The following is a 9,579-nucleotide window of genomic DNA, read 5'->3' as shown; positions in this document are numbered from 1 at the left end:
TCCCGGCTGCTGGTTTGTTGATGCTTCATGCTCCTAGGGTCAAACAAAAATACAGACAGCAAGGTCTGTGTGAAAATATGCCCAGTCAGGAATACTGGCAGCTGCAAAGTCCTGGGGGATTACAAAACAGGAAAGGAAGCGATCTATTCAGGAGTGATGTACTGACTGTCTGGAAGGATTTACATTTAAATTCTTGTTTGGAAGCTGGGGTCAGAGCACAGGGTCTGACAGCATTTGTACAGAGCCCTGGAGCAGACAGGGTTAAAGTCCTTGCTCAAGAGCCCAACAGTGGCTGCATAGCCCACAATCCTCCAATTGATAGCACAAAGCTCTACCCACTAGGCTACCACTGTCCCCTCATTTGGGGGGATTTACAGGATTTTTATGAGCAATAGTACCATACGCCATTACATCATGTATGGTATATACAACCACTTAATATAGCTAATGTAAATGAAATTCATAGGGATAATTTCATTCTGACGCAGGAAAACTAGTTAAATCAGCATCTCCCAACCTTTTTTGCACCATGGACCGGTTTTATATAAGATAAAATTTCACGGACCAGCGGGGGTGGGAAGATTTAATAATATTGTCTACAAACAATGTAAAATGAGCTTTTTTTGCTGCAATGAGACGCTGCTCCAACCTACGACAATAACACCCTAAAAAGAGGCATTGAAAACTGCTTTTCTAGTGATATCTAATTATTCATTCTTTCTGTGTGACCCGGTAATAAATAGCCCAGTGGTTGGGGATCACTGAGTTATAACACTGGTTAAAACACTTACTAGTTAAAACACTTGCAAAGCAAAACTGCTTTGCATTAATATGTAGTGGGTCCAAAATGCCAGAATTACTCATAATAGAACAATGGGACAGCATCATTTACTGTCAGTAGGATAACTGAGTTTGATAAATTATTAAGCAATTCGGACGCAGTAGATCATCACAGCCGTGATGTTATTCGCGATAACACACGACCTCAAGTGTTCTATTGCTTTTATACAACAGTTTTTACAAAATAAAGAAAGAAAATAACTCAAAGAAGTCCTGAATTTCATAATAAATATGCTTTAATATTGACAATACCTTCCGCCAAAAAAGTAGTTCCACAACGAATATAAAGTTTAACACTACAAAGCAGACATCCCAAGTTGCAAAAACTCATTTCAGGGAGGTAAGAACAACAAGAAGAAGAAGAGGGCGAGAACCTCCGAAGGGAAAAAAAGAAATAAAAAACCTCTCACACACACACCAAAGGATTATGGGTGATAACAGAACTTTTATGAGCTGCTAACTGGGCTATTAAGCTAACTGTTCGCATCACAAACACATTAATGTTCCCTACATAGTGCACTAGATTGTGTATCAGATCACGGATTTATGTTCCCTACATAGTGCCCTAGATAGTGAAAATAGACAATTGGTTATGTTCCCTACACAGTGCGCTAGATTGTATATCAGATAACGGATCTAAAACGCGATCGGGAAAAAAGGCTGTGTCGCCTGCGTGCGCGTCTATGTGCATGAAGCTTGTCGTTAATGGCAACGCGTCAGCGGAGTAATACAGTTATGGTGTGAAAAGACCGTGCTGTTATCACGAATATCAGCACAGTTAGAACGCTTCTCAACCAATCAGATTGTAAGGTCGGAACTAACTGTTGTATAAAAAGCTGTAAATATCCTTTACAGTTAAGTTAAATTAAGACTTTCGGTTTATTAATTCTGGAGTTGTCAATTGCAAATAAGAACCATAAACTGGTGAACTATTTCATGCTAAAATCTATCTTGGCCTGAACATATCCTTTATAAAACAACATTAAAGGCAAAGGGACCAAAAATCTACAATTAGTAGTAATTTTTTTATTAATTAGGATGTTAACATCATTACACACTTTCATTACATTCATGACATGACAGCTAGTTACTCATTACACAAGATTCATCAGTTCAAGTAAATTTTGGACAATTTTGTATCTCCAGTTCATCTCACTTGCATGTTTTTGGTCTGCTGGAGGAAACCGGAGATCACAGAGGAAACCCACGCAAACACGGGGAGAACATGCAAACTCCACACAGAAAAGACCGGGACAGCTCCACCTGGAAATCGAACCCAGGACCTTCTTGCTGTGAGGTGAGAGTTCTGTCCACTGAGCAATTATGTGTAAATATGTACCAAATTAGACCAAATTAGTATGTCAAACTGCTCATGGAGTCTTGTACTAGCACTCACTGTGTACTATGTAATATGAAATTAAACAGCATCTAGTATTCAGTGCAGATACATTTAACAAATGCAATTTCTCTATACTCCAGGGTGTTGCTGTGTGCCTTGCGCCCATTGAGAGGCTGGGATGGGCTCCAGCACCCCGTGACCCTGACTGGATAAGTGGATAAGAAAATGAATGAAGGAATTTCTCTATACAAGCCTTCAGTTTAATTATTAAACTCACCAACAGTAAAGTAGATCCAAACTATAATGCTTCCTCCACCACACTTCACTGTTTTGTTTTTTTGACCACATATTATTGTTTATTCTATTAATCAGTTCATTTTAGTATTTAAATGCAAAAACACTGTTTTTTTCTGTGGTGTTTCATACTTACCTTTTTTTTAGGTAGAGCAGTATCGGTTGACATTTTGCTTTTTTGTACACAGATAAACATTCTTTCTTTATTAGTACATTTTTAGTGTCCTTTAGCATTATGCATCTTCTCAATTCTTTTTCTGTGGTCCTGGACTTAATTCTAATTGAGACTTTTTTGAGTTACACGATTTTTCTTTGAAATAACTTACAGACCTGGCCACTGTCTGTTGTCTCTTTAATTAAAACACTTGCTTACAGGTTTGCAGAGTTGTTTGTAATATTATTTTAGAAAAATGTGTTTGTCTAGTATTAGGATGAATATCAGACCACATTTTATCAGTAATTATTGAGAAAATCCATATACATCTAAAGGGTTCATAAACTTTTCCTGCAAGTGCATATAATATTTGTAACAAATACAAAGTGAAGTTTTAAAATGCAGTAATAGAATCAGTTTTTTAAATCTATCCCCAATATGTTTAGTCAGAGTTTAGGTCATGGCTCTGTGCAGTCACACCAAGCTTAACAAACCGTGTCTTTACGTGTTGCCACAATCATTCAATTGTCTGTTTTACCACTGATTTATACTGGTCAGGGTCACCATGGGTCAGATTCATTGGACGGAATGCAGGAAACACCCCGGACAGGTCGCCAGTCCATCACAAACCAGGTCACATCCCTTCACACACTCTGCTCCAGTTGGATTAACTGCATGTTTAAGACACAGAAAAAACATGCAAACTCCACACAGAGAGGATTCTGGTCTGTAATTCAAACCCAGGCATTTCTTGCAATGCCAACATGCCACCCTTATACATCGATCAACCATAACATTAAAACCACCTCCTTGTTTTTACACTCACTGTCCATTTTATCAGCTCCACTTGCCATATAGAAGCACTTTGTGGTTCTACAATTACTGACTGTAGTCCTTTTTAAGAGGGGTAATTAAGAGGGGTGTCCACTTACTTTTAGCCATGCTGTGTAATAAACTTTTACTTTATAAACGTATAAAAACATAAAGTACTTGTCGTTTACCTGTAGATCTATTCATGCTTGCGTGCTATACTTTAACACAGCCTACAGGTGGCGCTGCTGCTTTGTATCCGCTCAGTAAAACAATAGAAATCCTGCGTTCAAAGAAAGTGGCGCAGATAAACACAAATATCGTGATAAAGGTGCGATTTTATTTCGTGGCTTTCGATATTTATGAAGGTAAAGTGATTTTTAAATTGTTTTTATTATGTTTAAGACATAAAAACAGGTAATAAGTACAAGTACATGAATGTAAACACGCCGTGTTGGTGGTTTGTTGAAACAGGTGCATTGTACTTTGTGTACATTGCACATGGCATATTTTTTAAAAACACAAATAAATATAAAGTTACAATTAATGTATGGCTAAGTTGTTTGAGTAAAATAGCATTAATTTAGTAAATTGTATTTATTAAACTATGAATTGTTTGGAAAGGGTCAGCCTTTGCTAGCAGTTAGAATCCTCAGGTACTAGTTTGGCATTATATGACAATGAAATGAATATCAAAGGTTTTATTATTGTATTATTTAAGTTGTAGTATATAACTTAAGTTTATATAAAGAAAAAGGTTGCTTTTGTTATATATTTCTTCTATTTTTCAACACACATTCACTTCCAAACAGATTGGGTTTGTATTTAATAACAAGCTCTTTGTATTGGTTTCTTTGTATAAAGTTTGTTTTGACTCTCTCTCACACAAAAATGATCCAAAGCAGTTCCTCATCAGCTCATTTCAAAGAAACACAGTTGTTTAGTAACATTTTACACAAGCGTAATTTGCCAACATGTCTGTAAAAGTAAAAAAATCTACTAATATGCATTTTATATTGTTTTACAATCCAACCCTACTGGTTAGTTCACTATAAGGAATTAAGTGCATTTATACCAATGTTTAGATTCTGCTTTGGTTTGTTAATGTTTGGTTAATTAATGTTTATTGAATGCATTTATATGTAGGTAGGTAGGGAGGGAGGGAGGGAGGGATGGATGGATATTGATAGATATAGATATTGATAGATAGATGGGTAGATAGATAGATAGATAGATATTGATAGATATTGATAGATAGATAGAGGGATAGATAGATAGATAGATAGATATTGATAGCTAGATAGATATTGATAGATAGATAGATAGATAGATAGATAGATAGATAGATAGATAGATAGATAGATAGATAGATAGATAGATATTGATAGATAGATAGATATTGATAGATAGATAGATATTGATAGATAGATATTGATAGATAGATAGATATTGATAGATAGATAGATAGATAGATAGATAGATAGATAGATAGATAGATAGATAGATAGATAGATAGATAGATATAAAGAGAGATAGATAGGTAGATATTGATATGTAGATAGATAGATAGATAGATAGATAGATAGATAGAGAGATAGATAGATAGATAGAGAGATAGGTAGATATTGATAGATAGATAGATAGATAGATAGATAGAGAGATAGAGAGATAGATAGATAGATAGATAGATAGATAGATAGAGAGATAGAGAGATAGATAGAGAGATAGATAGGTAGATATTGATATATATATATATATATATAGATAGATAGATAGATAGATAGATAGATAGATAGATATAGATATTTATAGATAGATAGATATAAAGAGAGATAGATAGGTAGATATAGATAGATAGATAGATAGATAGATAGATAGATAGATAGATAGATAGATAGATAGATAGATAGATTTATTCTCAAATGTCTTCAATAAATCAAGTAGACTTTAATGTAGACTTCATATGTAGACTTCAATGTAGTGTAGACAAAGTGGGCCACAGGTTTTTGCTCTGAAGTAAACAAACTGCTTGTGATTTCTGATCTTCCTCCTGTTTGTTGTTAAAAGGATTTTCACTGGATGGTCTGGAAAGTAAATCAGAGAGTTTATGGGAATGATGTCCATATGAGTATCAGGGCAGGAAAAATGCCCTCCAGGTATGCATGAATTCGCTGTTTTTTGTATTTGCTGTTAAGACAAGATGCTTATGCTGTAGGACAACTTGGAAGAAAGGATACATTTTCAATGTATAAAAAGTGGAATATAGGCCACTTACAGTTTGCTCGAAAGGAAACAGTAGCACATACTTACCTGGCAGGGGCGAGACCATGATCAAGACGGTGGTTCATCCACGGCGAGGCTCAGCCATTGCACTCCGGTTGTGCTGACCCCTGCGGATTCCCCAAATGTGGGAATCTCGACTGCATCATTTCTGCGTTTGAGCTCTCCCCTGATTTTAGGGACAGTGATAGTCTAGTGGGTAGGGCTATCAGCTGAAAGGTTGAGAGTTTGAATCCCAGCCTTGCAGCCACTGTTGGGCCCTTGAGCAAGGCCCTTAACCCTCTCTGCTCCAGGGGCGGCGTACAATGGCTGACCCTGCGCTCTGAATTTTATTGTACTGTACATCTGTATATGTATATATGGAAACAAAAGGCATTCTTCTTCTTCTAACCACTACTAATGATTTTTTTTTTTTAATTAGTTTGTCATTTTGATGTTTTAGTTCATGTCTGACACTCATTTTGTGGTGAAGGGCTGATTAAAACGTTTTTGGAAATCTGCCAGTAACATGAGTTTTAAATTTGTTTAGAAGCGTGGCTAAGCGGGTAGCACTGTCGCCTCACAGAAAGAAGGTCCTGGGTTCGATCCCCTTGTGGGGCGGTCCGGGTCCTTTCTGTGAGGAGTTTGCATGTTCTCCCCGTGTCTGCGTGGGTTTCCTCCTGTAGCTCCGGTTTCCTCACACAGTCCAAAGACGTGCAAGTGAGGTGAATTAGAGATACTAAATTGTCCATGACTCTGTTTGACATTAAACACTTGAACTGATTAACCTTGTGTAACCAGTAACTACATGTCTTGTCATGAATGTAACAAATCCTGATAAATAAATAAATTTGGTTAGATTTCAGTTTTTATTGCATTATAGAAAAGGGGGTTTGTAGTTATCTTATAAATGTCTGTGCACTCTTATACACAGCCTCAGTACATTGATGGAACATACTTTTGCTGTAGTAACCTCTTCTGAGCTGTTTGGTAGGTCCTAACAAGCTTCTGACTCCTCTCTTGTGAAATCTTGAGCTCATTCTTCTCGTGGAAAAGCTTCCAACTTATTGAGCTTCAACAGCTTTCATGCTACAACTGTCTTTAAATCCTACCTTAGAGGCTGAGGAGGCCACTCCAGGATTTTCCAGGACTGATTTTTTGGTAGTCTGCTTTAGATTTTTGTCCTGTTGTCTTGTTCAGTATGTCTGTGAATGCATGATGCCAGTCACATGGTCAAGATTACCAGTTCCTTCAGCAGAAAATCATCTCCACATCATCACTAACCTACATTGATGCTTGGCCGTGGGGATTGCATTCTTCTGCCCAGCCAGACGTCTGATCCATAGGGCCAGACGGTTTCATTTTTTTATTCCATTTGTGAGCTTAAGGCTCTGTTGCTGGCCATTTTTTCCACACCAGACCAACCTGGCTTTGTGTATACAGCGACCAGGCACAACATTATGATCGCTGACAGGTAAAGTGAATAACACTGATTAATCTCTTCATCACAGCACCTGTTAGTAGGTGGGATATATTAGGCAGCGAGTGAACATTTTATCCTCAAATGATGTGTTAGAAGCAGGAAAAATGGGCGAGCGTGAGGATTTGAGCGAGTTTGACAAGGGCCAAATTGTGATGGCTAGACGTCTGGGTCAGAGCATCTCCAAAACCACAGCTCTTGTGGGGTGTTCCCGGTCTGCAGTGGACTGTTTTTACCCAATTGCGTTATGCTTCCTCTCTACTGGTGCTGACCCCTGCCCCGATTGAGGAGAGCGAACTGACACACGGCCCCTCCGACACGTGTGCAGTAGCCGACTGCTTTTTTTCACCTGCACGAGTCGAGTTCATGTGCCAATCAGCCTTGTGCACGGAGAGCCACGCCCTGATCAACAGTATTCCTCTACTCTGTTCAGAGGCCATCAATCAGCCAGCAGAGGTCGTAATTGCATTAGTTGTGAGCTCCTTATCCGGCTCCCTTACCTGGATGAACAACAGCCAAACGTTGGTCATATAACTGCCCAGCCGGATGGCAGAGCTGAGAATCGATACGATGTATTCGAAATCCCAGCTCTGGTGTGCTAGCATATTTTACTGCTGTGATTATTATTATGTTTATGGTGGGGGTTTGATAGTGCAGCAGTAAATTACTGGAACACCTTTGCAGAAATCCACCCCCCACAATATTATTCTGCCACTATCCAAAAAGTCTGGAAATTATGCTTGTGCTTTATCTGTTTATTCATTTATTTTATACAAATGTCAGATGTCCACATGTGTGATTTGTCGTTATTATTAGGATTATTATTATTATTATTTTTTTTCTCTGTTTTTATCCCGATTATTTTTAGCTCGTCCAATTTTTACCCAATTGCGTTATGCTTCCTCTCTACTGGTGCTAAATTACTTGAATACCTTTGCAGCTCGACTCAAGTTTACTTGAAACTTCGAATGAAAAACACGAAACATTTAATTTAACATTCTGTTTTAATGAGGTTTTTATTTTCCGTTTGGAAGTTTGTTTAAAAAATACACTGCATTATAGATGAACATTTACAGAAAAGTCAGTTGATAATTGTGGTAAAAAAAGAAAAATATGGGATTGGAGTGAGAACTGGAAGAATAGGCATTGACATTACATAAAAAAACAACATGAATGGATATAATATCACATCTGGATTTTAGTGGCAAATGAGTCCATTCAAGCCTGATAGGGTTGATATTGAACGCAGTATTTTGCTCGTACCTTTAGAGTGCAAATGTTTATTAGGAAGTGTTCTATTAAAATAAAATAATGCAGGCTTACATACACTGATCAGCCATAACATTAAAACCACCTCCTTGTTTGTACACTCACTGTCCATTTTGTCAGCTACACTTACCATTTAGGAGCACTTTGTAGTTCTACAATTACTGACTGACTTTTAACCTGCTTTCACCCTGTTCTGCAATGGTCAGAACCCCCACAGGACCACCACAGAGCAGGTATTATTTAGGTGGTGGATCATTCTCAGCACTGCAGTGACACTGACATGGTGGTGGTGTGTTAGTGTGTGTTGTGCTGGTATGAGTGGATCAGACACAGCAGCGCTCCTGGAGTTTTTAAATACCGTGTCCACTCTCTGTCCACTCTATTAGACACTCCAACCTAGTTGGTTCACCTTGTAGATCTAAAGTTAGAGCTGATCGCTCATCTATTGCTGCTGTTTGAATTGGTCATCTTCTAGACCAACATCAGTGGTCACAGGACACTGCCCACGGGACTCTGTTGGCTGGATATTTTTGGTTGGTGGGACTATTCTCAGTCCAGCAGTGACAGTGAGGTGTTTTATCCTCAAATCCTCATACCAGCACAACACACACTAACACACCACCACCATGTCAGTGTCACTGCAGTGCTCTGAATGATCTACCGCCCAAATAATACCTGCTCTGTAGCGGTCCTGGGAGAGTCCTGACCATTGAAGAACCGCATGAAAGGGAGCTAACAAAGCATGCAGAGGAACAGATGGACTACAGTCAGTAATTGTAGATAGATAAAATGGACAGTGAGTGTAGAAACAAGGAGGTGGTTTTAATGTTATGGCTGATCAGTGTATACTTTAAGAAAATAGTCGGCGGGTAGATGAAAAGCTAAGATGTAAAAGTTATAATGGTCATTGCTCTGATTAATAATGTCAGATGTGTCAAAAATGATTCAGTTTTTTTGCTTTTTAGCTTTTTTTAGCTCATAAAAGAGCACATTTGTTCAGATAATTTCATTAAACATACTTAAAACTTCATTAAAATCAAATCATTATGAAAAAAGAATGTTAGGAACTGAATAACGTTTGTACAAACTGCATCATATATGTGGAATGATGTATAATAAAACGAAAGTCGTCTG

General features: G+C 37.9%; 1 pseudogene; it reads left to right on the top strand.

Moving 5' to 3' along the window:
• The first annotated feature begins 5,739 nt into the window (after nt 1–5,739).
• On the top strand, nt 5,740–5,885 carry LOC134335778 (U1 spliceosomal RNA; annotated as a pseudogene).
• The last annotated feature ends 3,694 nt before the right edge of the window (nt 5,886–9,579 follow it).

The sequence above is a fragment of the Trichomycterus rosablanca genome, chromosome 21 (genome assembly GCF_030014385.1).
Source record: "Trichomycterus rosablanca isolate fTriRos1 chromosome 21, fTriRos1.hap1, whole genome shotgun sequence".
Classification (NCBI taxonomy): domain Eukaryota; kingdom Metazoa; phylum Chordata; class Actinopteri; order Siluriformes; family Trichomycteridae; genus Trichomycterus; species Trichomycterus rosablanca.
Note: the sequence above shows the minus strand (reverse complement) of the source record. Positions and strands in the feature narration are given on the sequence as shown.